Source organism: Danio aesculapii, chromosome 19, assembly GCF_903798145.1.
Source record: "Danio aesculapii chromosome 19, fDanAes4.1, whole genome shotgun sequence".
Lineage (NCBI taxonomy): Eukaryota > Metazoa > Chordata > Actinopteri > Cypriniformes > Danionidae > Danio > Danio aesculapii.
The window spans coordinates 17239726-17254750 of record NC_079453.1 but is presented as its reverse complement, the minus strand read 5'-3'; the positions used below and the strand labels follow the sequence as shown (position 1 = coordinate 17254750).

General features: G+C 44.7%; 1 long non-coding RNA gene across 1 annotated transcript; it reads left to right on the top strand.

Annotated features, from left to right (window-relative positions):
• Window positions 1-13184: 13184 nt before the first annotated feature.
• On the top strand, window positions 13185-13858 carry LOC130246264 (uncharacterized). The gene is made up of 3 exons (XR_008839422.1): window positions 13185-13383; window positions 13450-13532; window positions 13621-13858. It is a non-coding gene; the product is annotated as an uncharacterized LOC130246264 (long non-coding RNA).
• The last annotated feature ends 1167 nt before the right edge of the window (window positions 13859-15025 follow it).

The following is a 15025-nucleotide window of genomic DNA, read 5'->3' as shown; positions in this document are numbered from 1 at the left end:
CTTCTGAAACCCATAACAAACATAAATGTTTTCTAGTGTGTGTGTAAAGTTTTGTGAGTTTTCAAGCATGTTTAGACCCTCAAAATGTGATTTATTCCAGAGAAGAAGAAACAGCAATTCCAGTAGGGCCTCTTAAATGCACCAAGCTACCTTTACGATCACCCTTAGTTTCTACTAGCCTGCCTAAGGTGAAAGCTGCACTGTTTTATCAGGGTTTCCTCTGGGTCTGAAAAAGTCTTAAAAAGTCTAATATTTAAAAATCGAAATGTAAGGCCTTAAAAAGTCTTAAATTGACTCTTCTAGGTCTTAAATATTTTTGCAAAGGTCTTGTTTTTCCCCAATGTCCATGTAACACTACATCTAATGCTCATTTAAATTCTTTTTTGCCCAAAACAAACAGGGCCTTCAAAGTCATCAAAGTCCATTCAGTCAGAAAAGGATTTATTATTCTTTGTTTCAGTTGAAATATTTCAGTCAGTCCCTAACTGTACATTCAAACTGATGTTTTTCATTATGCCTTTGACAATCCTATAGATGGTTAAACCAACAGGCAAGACCCCTCATAAACTAGTTATTTGGCACCTAATGTAAAATATTGCAGATCACAGCCAATATTATAAAAATTAACAGGGTAGTTAAGATAATGGATGTCATATACAATGTGACTTGTCCCATTAGTTAGTCTGTAAAAGAATGCAAATTTTACTTCATACCAAAGTGAACGACAGGGGTGTTAAGAGCCCAGAACTTGCAAAACGGCTTGTTGATCAAAGAAAGGGAGGAGAGTGGTATCAAAGAGAGAGTGGTATCGAGAGTGGTGTTGTAACAAAGAGTGGTGTCGTAACTAAGAGAGTAACTCAAAGGAAACAGGAAGAGAAGTGAAGGAAGGCCTGACACACAAGGCTATCTGAATTGCTCAAAGACTTCAGAACTTTGCTGCATATTCCAGCAAGGATTTTTGGTTATTGTATTCACAGTGTTTTTTCCAAGGCGTCTGAAACCATAGCTTCAAGACTACCACCTCCAGAAATCTGCTTGTCCCAGATTTCCGTGAACTCTCCTTCAAGGATAAAGACATCGGCGTGTCCCGACATCTAACCACCACCCACAGAAATCTCAAGATCTGCATGTTCCAAATCTCCAGATTTCAAATCTCAAAACTTGAGAGCTGAGTCTGCTCGTCCCATGCTTCAAACCTGCAAGAAGATCCAACAACTGCATCGACGGCAGAAACGTAAATATACCACTTTCCAACCCTGTAAGAGAGACCTTAGCATAGTGTATAAAATGTTCCGATTATTTAGATGTTTGTAACTGAAATTCATTAATAACAAAAACTTCTTTGTGTTGTTAATACAGTAAAAGGCTCTACAAGTCAGACGATCTCATTATCCTTCAGATTTGGCCAGATAATATAATCCTCATTTGTATATTTTAAGTAACAATATTTTATTGTTAATTATTTTGACAGTGGAAAGCTGCCTTGTGCCCCGTGTAAAAGGAGTTATTTATCTTTTATTTCTACATTAATTGGTGGCACTGTGTGAGGCTAAAATATCAATATTAATATCAATACCAAAATATTGATTTTATTGTTTGATAAATCCAATTATCACTACAATGTCAATAAATCATTGATGACTTGAGGTCAACATATTAATATGTATCAATAAATTAGCAATGACGGCCTGAGGTCAACATATTAATACTATGTTTTAATAAATCAGTGATGATAACCTATAGTAAACATTCATATGCATCAAATCAGAAATGATGGCCTGAGGTCAACATATTAATATGTCAATAACTCAGCGATGACCTGAGGTAAAATATTACTGTGTCAATACATCAGAGATGATGACCTAAACTCAAGATATTAGAACATCATTATTTGTCCCAAATTTATTCAGGACATTATACTTGATGACCTAAGGTCAACATATTAATATGCATTAAAGAATCAGTGATGACCTGAGGTCAGCATATTAATATGCATCCATAAATTACCATGTATCAATAAATTAGTGATGAACTGAAGTCAATATATTAATGTCAATATATCATTGATGACCTGAGTCAACATATTAATATGTATCAATAAATCAGAGATGACCTGAGGTCAACATATTAATATGTATCAATAAATGAGGGATGACCTCGGGTCAACATACTAATGTCAATAAATCAGTAATAATCTGAGTCAACATATTAATATATCAATAAATAAGTGATAAACGCTTAAGGTTAATAAGCATTAATATTATGCATTAAAAAATCAGCAATGATGACCTGAGGTAAATGTAAATCATATGTATTAAAAGAATCGGCAATGATGACCTAAAGTTAACATATTGATATCTATCAATAATAAATCAGTGATAATGACATAAGGTTAACATATTAATAATATGTATTAATGAATCAACAATGATGACCTAAGGTTAACATATTTATAAGTAGGCTATAAAACAAATCCGCGATGACAACCAGAGGTCAACATATTCATATTTAACAGAATAAATTGATTCTACCAGGATTTTGCAGCAATTTTTAAACTAGCGCAGTTTTTTCTGCATTTCAGATGTGTGTCTTTAAATTAAACTGAACGGGACCCAGCAGAAATTGGCAGTGGCACAAAAAAAGCCAGTGGCGAGGAACAAACTTCACCAATTGGCGAAAGTGAATGATAACAAAACCTCGAGAGAAACCAGGCTCAGTTGGGAACAACCATTACTCCTAAGGCCAAATGTTTTGTGCAGAGCTGCAGTCTAGGTGCCAGAGGCTGGAGAACGCTCAATGTTTATCGTGGAGAAGCTGCAGGTGGGAGAGGTCACCGGCTGGTGTACAGGTTGGCCCTTCAGGATCAATGCGAGGACTCGTCTGTCACTGGGGTCTTACAGGAATCAGTTGTAGTGCCTGGACCATCTAATATGTCTGGTACTCTTAAGAATTAGCTCATAAGTTTGAATTAATTCAAAATAATTCTCGGGGATTCGAATCAGAACATTCAAATGACTGGCTCACAGTCAGAAACAGTTTAACACGTACACTTATCACTTACTATTACTATTGGTCCACCATAATAGAAGTAAGCAATGTGACTTTAGCTTTAGTAAATCTATGTTATATTATTACGTGGCCAACAATAAAAATATAAAACAGGAATTCAGTATTTATACAAGCGAGGTAGCAAGACCATATAGCTGAGGCAGTAACTTAGAAACACCTAAAACCCAGACAAGGATCTTAAAATGAAATACAACTTTATTAAGCTACACACACAGTAAACTACTCAACGTAAAACAAACATACAGATACACACACATGCACAGTCCTGGAATGAGTGAATGACTGAGGATGAACAACATAGAGTCCCAAACGTCTGGCACTTGCTAAGTTCTTAGCATTGCAACCTGAGAAAACCACCAAGCAGAGAATCTGACTAATGTTTACTGCTTGAACTTAACACCAGCTTCTTAACAACAGACATTTATTTTGTGTTACTTGCGTTTTGATGTCTCACTCGTCAGCCGGTTGAGGGAAACCCCGGCAAAGTCGATTGGTTGTAGGGCGTTCACGTGGCTGGGATGTCCTTTGTTGGAGAGGGGTTTTCCTTCGTCTTCTGGAGCGTGGGACTCCCTGTCCCGGTGACAGAGAGTTTGATGTCAGCACGCGGGAAGTTTGTTAAATGAGGATTCCTCCAGTGGCTGCTCTGGCAGAATTACGAGACATAGGAAGTCAGAGTTCAGAGAACCGAGTGTTCACGGGAAAGCAGTTATACGAGCAGAACATGGTCAGACTGAGTTCATGCGAGTCGTGAATGTATCCAGAAGCAGCTTGAGCTCCTGTGAACGGGTTCTCGTTGCCGTAGTGATGTAACGGCGGATAGACGCAGTCTTTACACAGGTAGTCCTTCCAAGGGCAATGTTCGGCAGGCGTGTTGTAAAGACGGGAAGCGTGCAACGCAAAATTTGTGCATAGAAACCCCTCGTGAAGCCAAGCGAAAGCCACAGAAGTTCATATTGTTTAAGTTTTATAGTGGGCAGAGTTTAAACCAGCCCACTCTGTGACTACCCAATGGCCGTGGCTACTGAGCCAGACCATGCCTCTCTTTTCCCCGGTTGTCTACGCCCAGGGAGGTGGAGACCCGTGGTCACTCGTTTGGAAAAATACTTCACTTACTGTTATCAACAATTCAATAAAGCTCTGTAATTAACTACTATTTGCAAATACAGTTTTATCATTTAAACCAATGTTCTTTGAGCCCTTAAAGCTCCAGACACCAAACATCACAGCTTTTATCAAATACAGTTAATTATATGTGTTACACACGCTACGTTTCATTTACATGCACCCTATAGTGAACTTGCTTACATATGTAGTAAAACATACACAACTATTAGCAATAAAACATTAAAGCAAAACACACTTTCAAACGTGAAATGTCCGAAAATCGTGCGGGCTTTTGTGCTGAGACAATAAGGATGCTATTCTCCCTGGAACTGGAAGAGGGGCGGAAGGCCGCACCCCCGGAGAGACACACGTGTGTCTTTCTTCCTTTGGGTGTAAGAGTTGATTAACGTTGTCATGTGAGGGCCGAAATAGACGGATTTCCCCGATGGGCCATTACTTAGTAACCCGTGGTGACAGCACGGTCTTTGTTTTATAAAGGGGGAAGAAGAGTGTGTGTTGTAATTAAGCTCCGGGCGATACTTAAGAAAGAGATGAAGGGGGTGCAATAAGGCTTCCATGACTGCTGATTTTTAATTCCGCAGTTACTAAACTGTCTCATGCTCTCCATTCTTCCATGACCACCACAGCAGCTGCTCAGGATACGGCCTGGCGCAGGATTATGGAAACCTCAGGAATATTAAAAAAGACTGACATAAGCGCAGATGCCATTCAAATGATACGGTTACAGTGCTCTAATTGGGACAATGTTGTAGGAAGCAGATTGATGGTGCTTATTTTATCTCTGATATCATCAATCTTGCATGTGATAAAGTTCATAAAGTCATTACTGCTATGTTGAGAAATGCATGTTGATGCTTTATTTTTAGTTAGATTGGCCACCGTGTTAAACAGGACCCTAGGATTGTGTTTATTTTCTTCTATTAAAGTTAAAAAATAAGCAGATCTTTCAGACTTTAAAGCTTTTCTAAAATTTAAGTGTACTTTCTTTCCAGGCCAGATAAAAAAACCTCTAGTTTTGATTTCTTCCATATACGTTCCATTTTCTGGGCTGCTTTCTTTAAGGCATGTGTGTGCTCATTGTGCCATGACGTCAGATTTTTTTCCCCTAATCTTTTTGAGGTGTAACGGAGCAACTATTTCTAACATGCTAGAAAGGACAGAATCAATAGTTCCCCTTCGGATGGGAAACTCCAATGCTATGTGTAAACTTCCACTATGGGGATTTCGTCAGAAACCAATCATCTGAAAGAGTATAAAAACGGGCTAATGAAATGCCAATGAGTTGGCGGCGTCAGCGTGCACAGCTGGCATCAATGACAATCAGTCATGCTATAAAGACGCAGCCAGTGCCATGCTCGACATCCTTTCGCTTTCAGAGCCTTTCACGAAGCTTCTGAGAGAGTCTTTGAGTCTATCTCCAACCTGTGTCTACAGAGAGAGATCGAAAAGCAGCTACGTATACGCAGTGGCAGATGATCGAGCTGGGTTTTTCTCCCTTGCCTGGCGTCCTTTGGGTTCGGTCCTCCAAGAGCGGTTTGTATATAGGAAAAAAGCTTTCCTAAAAGAGCAACACGGTCGTGCAGCGCGTCATTTTCAAGACGTCACTCCGACCGTGCATTTCTGGATGCGGTGGTTTTCTGTCCCCGGATGATGTGCACGAGCACAGCGTTTCATATCTGGGGGTCCAGCATGTTAATGCGGTGCTCGCAGGCAGTGCATGCCATCACTGATGTCATGTCTGTTGCGCAGTTAAGAACGCGGCTCGCTCTTGCAAAAGAGCGACCCACCCCAGTTGTCACCCGCACTGCAGTTGGTACTCGGGCAGATCTGAGGGTTACAGTGGGAATAAATCCGCCGCCCTCGGGCTGCAGACCTCTCGCTCCTCCACGTGCTCCATCCCAAGCTTCAGGTGATCAGAAGCGCTCCGTCCTTAAATGGTCGCTCTCTCACAGGATGACACCGAGGGTCAGATGTCCATCGCTGCATCAGAGGATGGGCTGTCATTGTCTGATGAGGATGCGAACCCGCTCGCTCCCTCCCTCCGGGTTGGAGAGTGCGGCGTTGGCATCTAAAAAGCAGACATGATGGCCGAGCTTTCTCGGGCTGATTCGGCCGTGGGTCTGGTGATGGTTTATCCCCCAGCCGGACCGACTAGATGGGTGTTATGTGGAGGATATAAGGAGGCAAGGCCTTCAAAGCCTTCGTCCCCTTCTTCCCGGAAGTGCACAGTAAACTCACGCAGTCTTGAGGGCACTTTTTTCTGCCCGGTCTGCGTGCGCTTCCATCCTCACCATCCTTGGAGGGTGGGCTGTCAAGGTCTGTTGAGGATTCGAACCCACTCGCTCCCTCCGGGATGATGAGCGCTGCGTCGAATGGGACGCTATGCCTTCCATCTCGCAGGATCGGTGTGTTTCGCCATTGGCTCATGAAGAGCGAGAGAACAGTCTCCTTTCTCTCCCACTCCCAGCCCCTCCTCTGGAGTTTGGGTGCGAGACGAGATTATCTCGTCTCCTACTCTACCCGTGGGACCCCAGCCCTTCCCGGGTGAGCCCACGCACTTCACGCTGCCCCGCCACTGGCACGTCAGCGATCGTGCGGGTGGGACCACTTGCGGGGGCTCTGCCTGCCTGGTTAGTGCGGGCCAGCCCATCGCAATGACTCATCCGTGCGATCAGACTCGACTGTGTGACACAGTTCACGAAACGGCCTCCCAGGTTCACGGGCGTGTATTTCACCAGAGTCAGCCCTGCGTCCGCCCCTGTCTTGCGAGAGGAGATTGCTGTCGTCCTGGCGAAGGATGCAATCGAGCCGGTCCCTCCAGCTGAGATGGAGTGCGGGTTTTACAGCCCATACTTCATTGTGCCCAAAAAAAAAGCTGTGGGCTATGGCCAATCCTAGATCTGCGCATTTTGAACCGCGGCCTTCACAGTCTGCGCTTCGGCTCGCGGGCATCCACATGCTCAATTATCTCGATGACTGGCTGATTTTAGCCCACTCTCGGGAGCAATTTATTATGCACAGAGACAAGGTGCTCTGGCACCTCCGCCTGTTAGAAAAGAGCAAGCTCGCCCCCGTGCAGGGCATCTCCTTTCTCGGGTTGGAACTGGACTCAATCACCATAAAGACGCGCCTCTCACGAGAACGCGCCGAGCTAATGCTGAACTGTCTGAAAAAGTTCGACAGGAAAAAGGTGGTCCCCCTGAAATCTTTTTCAGAGGCCACGCCGCTCTGATTGCTCCATATGTGACCACTACAGCGTTGGCTTCACGATCGGGTCCCCAGACGCGCATGGCACGTGGGCACACACACTTACTGCGCTGTGTCACCGCACTCTCACCCCCTGGAGGGACCCCTCCTTCCTACGGGCCAGAGTGCCCCTAGGTTAGGCGTCCAGACATGTTGTCGTTTCGACAGATGCCTCCAGTACGGGTTGGCGGGCCGTGTGTTGTGGACATGCTGCTGCGCATCTGTGGAAGGGAACCCAGCTGCATTGGCATATCAACTGCCTAGAGCTGTTGGCAGTGTTTCTTGCTCTGCGCCGCTTTTTACCGGTGCTGAGGGGGCAACACGTGCTGGTCAGGATGGACAGTACGGCTGCGGTAGTGTATACCATCTGTATGGGGGGGTATACGCTCCCGCCGCATGTCTCAGCTCACTCGCCGTCTGCTCCTCTGGAGTCATACGCGGCTGAAGTTGCTGCTTGCTATTCACACCCCGGATGGGCTCAACCGTGTGGCCAATGGACTCTCATGACAGCTCCTTCCCCAGGAGAATGGCGAGTCCACCCCGAGTCTCGGGGTATGCGTAAGTATGCGTTTCCCCCAGTGAGCCTACTCGCGCAGTTTCTGTGCAAGGTCAGGGAGGATGAGGAGCAGGTCTTGCTAGTTGCGCCTCCTGGCCCAACCGGACCTGGATATCAGAACTCTCCCTCCTCTCTCAGGGACAGGGCACCATCTGGCACCCTCACTCAGATCTGTGGAACCTCCACGTGTGGTCCATAGACGCGGCAAGGAAGACGGGTAACCTACCGTTGGCGGTGGTTAATACCATCACTCAGGCTAGTGCACCCTCTACGAGGCATGCCTACGCCCTGAAGTGGAGTCCTGGGTGGTGCGCTTCTCGCCGAGAAGACCCCCGATCTTGCCAGATCAGTGTTGTGCTTTCTTTACTTCAGGACAGGTTGGAGCGAAGGCTGTCGCCCTCCACACTGAAGGTTTACGTGGCCGCCATCTCCGCTCATCATGATGCGATGGATGGCGGCACCGTGGGGAGGCATAACCTCATCATCCGGTTCCTCAGAGGTGCGAGGCGGATGTTTCCACCCCGCCCCCCTCTCATGCCCTCTTGGGATCTCATGGTAGTGCTACGAGTCTACGTGGGGATCCCTTCAAACCACTCGATTCAGTATCCTTGAGATTTCTGTCCTTGAAGACAGCTCTGCTGGTCGCGTTAGCATCGATTAAGAGGGTTGGGGACCTGGAGGCATTTTCGGTCAGTGACATGTGCCTAGAATTTGGGCCGGTCCACTCTCACGTTGTCCTGAGACCCCGGCCCGGCTATGTGCCCATGGCTCCTACCACGCCGTTTAAGGATCAGGTAGTGAGCCTGCAAGCGCTGCCCGCGGAGGAAGCAGACCCAGCCCTTTCACTGTTGTGTCCTGTTCGTGCTTTGCGAATATATGTGAACCACACTCAGAGCTTTAGATCCTCTGACCAGCTCTTTGTCTGTTACGGCGGTCGGTGGAAGGGAAGTGCCGTATCTAAACAGAGGTTGGCCCACTGGATAGTGGATGCCATCTCCCTCGCTTATCAGAGCCAGGGTGAGCCGTGTCCCCCGTGGTTGAGAGCGCACTCCACTCGGAGTGTCGCATCCTCCTGGGCGTTAGCACGCGGCGCCTCTCTGACAGACATTTGTAGAGCTGCGGGTTGGGTGACACCCTATACATTTGCAGGGTTTACATTCTGCGAGTGCAGTTGGTTTCCTCAAGGGTATTAGGTAACCCTTGGTGATTGAGGAAATGAATTGGTGCGCTTTTTCAGCTTTGTCAGTTTAGTTACCCATTTGGCGAACCCTGCAGAGTTCCTCCAAGGCCCCCAGCATTTGACTCAGCGGAGGAGTCAGGTGTTGGCCCGTTACGTTGTTGGCATGCCCGCTGGTCAGCCCGCGCTCTGGGTATAGGTGCCTGTTATGCGTGATCCCCGCTGGCGATCCCATACGCTCACTCAGCCACGGTTTAGTCCCCCCTTCTAGGTGGGCTCGTGTCTTCCCTCCCCGCTAACCATCCTTATGCAGACTTCCCATCTCTGGGCTAGTCCACATAGGTTGTCACCAGGTCTCCCCTCTGGGTAGCAGGTGAGCTCCGCAGCGTCCTCCCTACCGGGACTGAACGCTTTCCCAACGTACTGTTGTATTAAAACCTATTTTACTGGGTTAAATTTAACTGTTCCTGAACAGGTAAGTAAGGGCCAGGGGACACGTTGGAAGACTGTGTCTCGGGGCGTTGTAGGTGCGCTCGCACTACTGCGTGGCACACCCTTCGCCAGGGACACGGTAAGCTTCTTTCGTTGTGGCGTTTTCCATAGATTTCCCTTAAAGTAGAAGTTTCCACATAGCATTGGAGTTCCCCATCCGAAGGGGAACGTTACGGTTACGAAAGTAACCCGGGGAACGGGAATGCTATGTTCCTTCGCCACAACGATTGTCCCTTAGCTGTTGAGTGTGAAAGTCTCTTCAGCTAGAAAAGGATGCCGAGCATGGCACTTGCTGCGTCTTTATAGCATGACTGATTGTCATTGATGCCAGCTGTGCACGCTGACGCCGCCAATTCATTGGCCTTTCATTGGCCCGTTTTTTTACTCTTTCAGATGATTGGTTTCTGACGAAATCCCCATAGTGGAAGTTTACACATTGCATTTACGTTCCCCCCCTTGGGGAACTAAGGGTTACTTTAGTAACCGTAACGTTTCAGTTGCAGTGTCAAGCTCTTCTAGGCTGCCTGGAATGTTATGGAAATTAGAAAGATCAGGTAGCTTACTGACAAAGTCATCTTTTGTGCTAGCGGGGATCGTTCTACCATATTTATAAATGCAAGATGATTTTCTAGACCCATCAATGCACAATAAATTAGAGATTAAATAGTGAACTGATATTTCATCACTCTGCTGCACAACTTCAACATTATCAATATTGATACCATGTGAAAATATTAGGTCTAAGTAGGGCTGGGCGATAATTCGATATCGATAATTATCACGATATATATATATATATATTTTTTCGATAAAACGATAATGACAGTTCGATAATTGTTCAATAATATTCATGTGCTATGCGTAAAGCTGCACAGGCATTTTGCAGGCTGCCCTTCTGAGTACCGCACGCAGTACAAGTAAAAACGAAAAAGAAACAAAAAGGTAAAAAATGTCACAGACATTGTTGACAAGAAACGTCACTAGACTTTAGTAGTCTGGAGCTACTTTTACATTTTTTTGCAATTCAACACAAAACAGAGCAACGAGCAAACTGCAGACGACTCGTGTCATCAAAATCAGGCAACACCTGATTTCATCATTTAAAACAATACCACCCTTATGGAGATGCTAAGAAATTACAGACTCAAACAAGTGTTGGTAAACCAGCGCAACTACCTGGCAGAGTCTCATGTCATCATTTTTGAAAGCCGGGCTTTACAAGAAAACCCCCCCGAAAAGACAGACGAAAGATATGACAAACAACATAATCTCAAACACATCTCAATGAACACTTGATGCTGCTGTAAATTACAAGCTGCATTATTTAAGGGCATTTGTTACGACATTGATAGGAACTTTTGTTGTCAAGTTTATGTTTCCTGAATGTGCAAAATATTTGCCAAAAGTGGCCTACATTTGTTTTAGGATAACTGGGCCACATTTGCCATATCATATCTGGGCCATTATAGGCTCAAACCCACATTAGCCTGAGCTTACTGTGCCAAATATTTGCCAAAAGTGGCCTACATTTGTTTTAGGATAACTGAGCCACATTTGCGATATCATATCTGGGACACTATAGGCTCAAATCCACATTAGCCAGAGCTTACTGTGCCAAATATTTGCCAAAAGTGGCCCACATGTTTTAAAATAACTGGGCCACATTTGCCATATCTTCCCTGGGCCACATTAGGCTTACAACCGTAATAGCCAGAGCTTACTGTGCCAAATATTTGCCAAAAGTGGCCCACATTTGTCTTAAGATAACTGGGCCACATTTGCACATACACGTGTGAGCCACTTTAGGTTTAGATACAGATTACCTTTAAATGACTATGCCACATTTTTGCCAACTGTGGCCCACATTTGTCCTCCATCATTTGGGCCAAATTGATCATTTGTCACATGGGCCACATTAGGCTCACATTCAGAGTACATTTTGCCATAAGTGCCAAATCTTTGCCTTAAATGGCCCATATATGAATTTGAATCTTTGGCCCCCCTTTGCCATTGCTCACATTCATTTTGTCTGGGAAGGAATACCACCAGTGCCGCATAACTGCCTAAAATGGCCCATATTCGTATGGGTACTGTATAGATATACCTATCTGTTTACCGTCCTGATCGGCAACAATATCAGTTTCACACAATGACAAATTGAAGTTAGATCCATGTGGGTCGCCAGTCCCAACCCCTTCAGCGAACACAGGAGTCAGAACGAATCCAGAATCTAGAAAGCACCAATCCCAATCCAGCATCAACTCAATAAATCACACAGTAGCACAACAATGGCACCAATCCATGTAAAAGAGGAAAAAAAAAAAAAAAAAAAAAAAACTTGACCTTGAAAACAAGGTCACAAAATCATCATTAATATAAATTCCATATCACACATATGGTATCTACTACCACAGCATCAAAATAGGCATTACATTTCACATATGAAACCATGCATTTTCTTATAATCACATTAGGAATTAAATGAACTTAGAATACAGATATTCACTTACATGTGACGTGCATGAGCACTTTTTCTAATACATTTACATTTCTTAACTACTAAATGAAACAAGTTATCTCACCAAAACCAGATGAACTTTTAATGTCTTAATGTGATGAACTTCCTCACTCGATTCTTTTGCTTATTCTCATTTTTCTTCACATTTAACTCTAATCGTGTTTTTTTTCAGATGATCTCTTATGTCAATCGAGCTAGTTTCATGTTAACAAGGCTTTATTTATCAGCTTCGTCACAATCATTAACTAATTAAACGTTATTTCTCTCACATAAAAGGTTTCTTCTAGCTTCTCTTCCTGCTATATTGTTTTTAGACACATTATTCAACATTCAATCAAAAATCTCTTTTGAGGTTAAATACAATCTTAATCTAGAGAGAGATCTAAACTGAGTCTGCTTTCTTTCACTCCACCGATGCGAGTGCGTGCGAATTCTAACCGCATCAGTGATCCGGAACCAGAAAGACATCACATGACATTTTAAATCATTACACATCGCTTTTACAGCTAAAAAATATTTTAGTGTCTTATAATCACTTATAAAGGTAAGTTGTTAAACAAAGAGAGAAAAAAACTAAATGTTCAGCATATTTAATTAATTAAATCCAGTACCAGGACACATTCATCACAGAATACTTCTGACTGTTCCGCGGACTGAGCAAAAGCATTACTTAATCCCTGCATTAAGGACTGAACTACTGAAATTAGGGGACTACCTGTTTGAGGATAGTGAAACATTTTTGGGTTCTGATTTGCCTTGAGGAGCGTCTAAAATAGGTCGCACACCAGAAGCGGCGCACCGCATAGCGCCACGCAGCACCATACATTTCAGAATTCTAAACATAGGTTTTTATCAGGGTACACACACCAGCACCGCAAGTCAGCGGCTGTCGGTGGCACCCAGTTTCATGTTAAATATCATGCGAATGTGTGCGTCTGGTGTGTGATTGTTTTAACTGTCATGTGCGTGCCGTGTTGCTGCACTTCTGGTGTGCGACCTGCTTTAGGCATTCACCCTGTGGTTTCTTCTCATTTCCAGGGATCATTTCAGTTCTGCCATTACTTTCGTCATCCAAAACATCTCCCATTTCTTCAGCAGAATTTAACATTTCATCCTCTTCAGACACTACTACAGTCTCAGCTACTTGACATTCTCCAGGTCCATCATTTGCACTCTCAGATCTCACTTCATTCTGCACAGGTAAGTTCTCATTCACTTCACACACTTGTTCATTTTCTTCAATAACCTCAAGCTTTTTTCTTTCAGGTAATCAACATTTGTCTGGCTGATATCCAATACTTCAATCTCCTCTGCAGCTGAGGGATTTTCTGACTGAGAAGAGCTTTCGGGTAGGATGTAGCGTGTAACAACTTCCAATGATTCTCTGTGCATAAAGCGATATGAAGACTCATTCTCAGAACTTTCTTCATCATCTAGATTTTCTCTCTCATCAACTTGCCTTGGTGAAGAGTAAGAACAGGACTATTCTTCCCTTCAGGACAGACAGTATACACAGGGACATCTTGTGCTTTCTTTATGACTATGTAAACATTGGATTCCCATTTGTCTGCCAGTTTCTGTTTACCTCTTAACCGGACATTTCTGACTAAGACCCTATCACTAACTTCCAAGTTGGAGGCAATCACATTTTTGTCAAATCTCTTTTTTTTTTCGTTCTGCTACTCTCTTGCTGTTCTCCAAAGCCAATCTGTAACTTTCTGTAAGTTTTTGCTTTAAAGAGGTCACATATTTGGAATGAGATTGATATGACTCATTAAAAATACCAAAAGCAATATGTAGAGGCAAACAAGGCTGCCTTCCAAACATCAGCTCATACGGTGAGTGGCCTGTAACATAATTTTTGGTGCAGTTATATGCGTGCACTAATAGTTACACATACTCGAAATCTGGTCCCTGGTCACTATGTAGTTTTTCAGGGAGGACGTAATGCACTGAAAAGTGTTCCCAGAGGCACTTAGCAACCGTCTGAGCCTTCTGATTTCGAGTGGGTATGGCGATGGCATTTTTCGCAAAGTGGTCTGTGATTACTAAAATGTCTTCTGTATTGCTGCTGTCAGGTTCTACAGATAAAAGTCTACATGGATCAAAGTCCGTACAGACCAACTCTAAAGGTCTGGTGGTCCGAATGTTTACCAGTGGAGCTGCTTTCTGAACTGGAGATTTTCTTCTGACACAGCCATCACATGTCCTAATATATGTCTCCACAAAGTTGAGTAGGAGGATCGAGAGTCCTCTCAACTCCTAAGTGACCGATGTTGTCATGCAAACAGGTAAGCACCATTTCTTTGAGGTTGCTAGGAAGCCTCTTGGACCTCCTGGATGGTCAGGTTCTGGAAGACCCCACAGCGATGGCCCGTGATGCAGGTCAGGTAGCCGGTCAGGTAGCCGTAGAAGCGCCACTGCTGCCTGGTGTCTGGGCTGGACTCGAGGCCGTCTGACGGAGGGAAGTTAGGCGTTAGACTTTTCCAACAAACCATGTTACACCACCAACGGTTTAAACTTAGCGATAGCCGCTGGTGCCCCAAGGCAAAAAGATAATGTCTGCTCCGGGGCGCCAGCGGCTCTCGGTCAAACCGAGCCACATCAGCGTACCCACCCCTTAACCCCCGAATGGGGGTTAAGGGGTGGGTACGCTGACGTGGCTCGGTTTGACCGAGAGCCGTTGGTGCCCCGGAGCAGAAGAGGGAAGAACGGAGAGAAGGTCAGCGTTTCCACCACCACTGGTGGAAACGCAGACCGGCGGGACCAAACACTTACCTAGAAGGGCAGGTATTTTTCTCCCAGCCGTCCGATGACAGCGTAGAAGGGTGGCTTTGGAGAT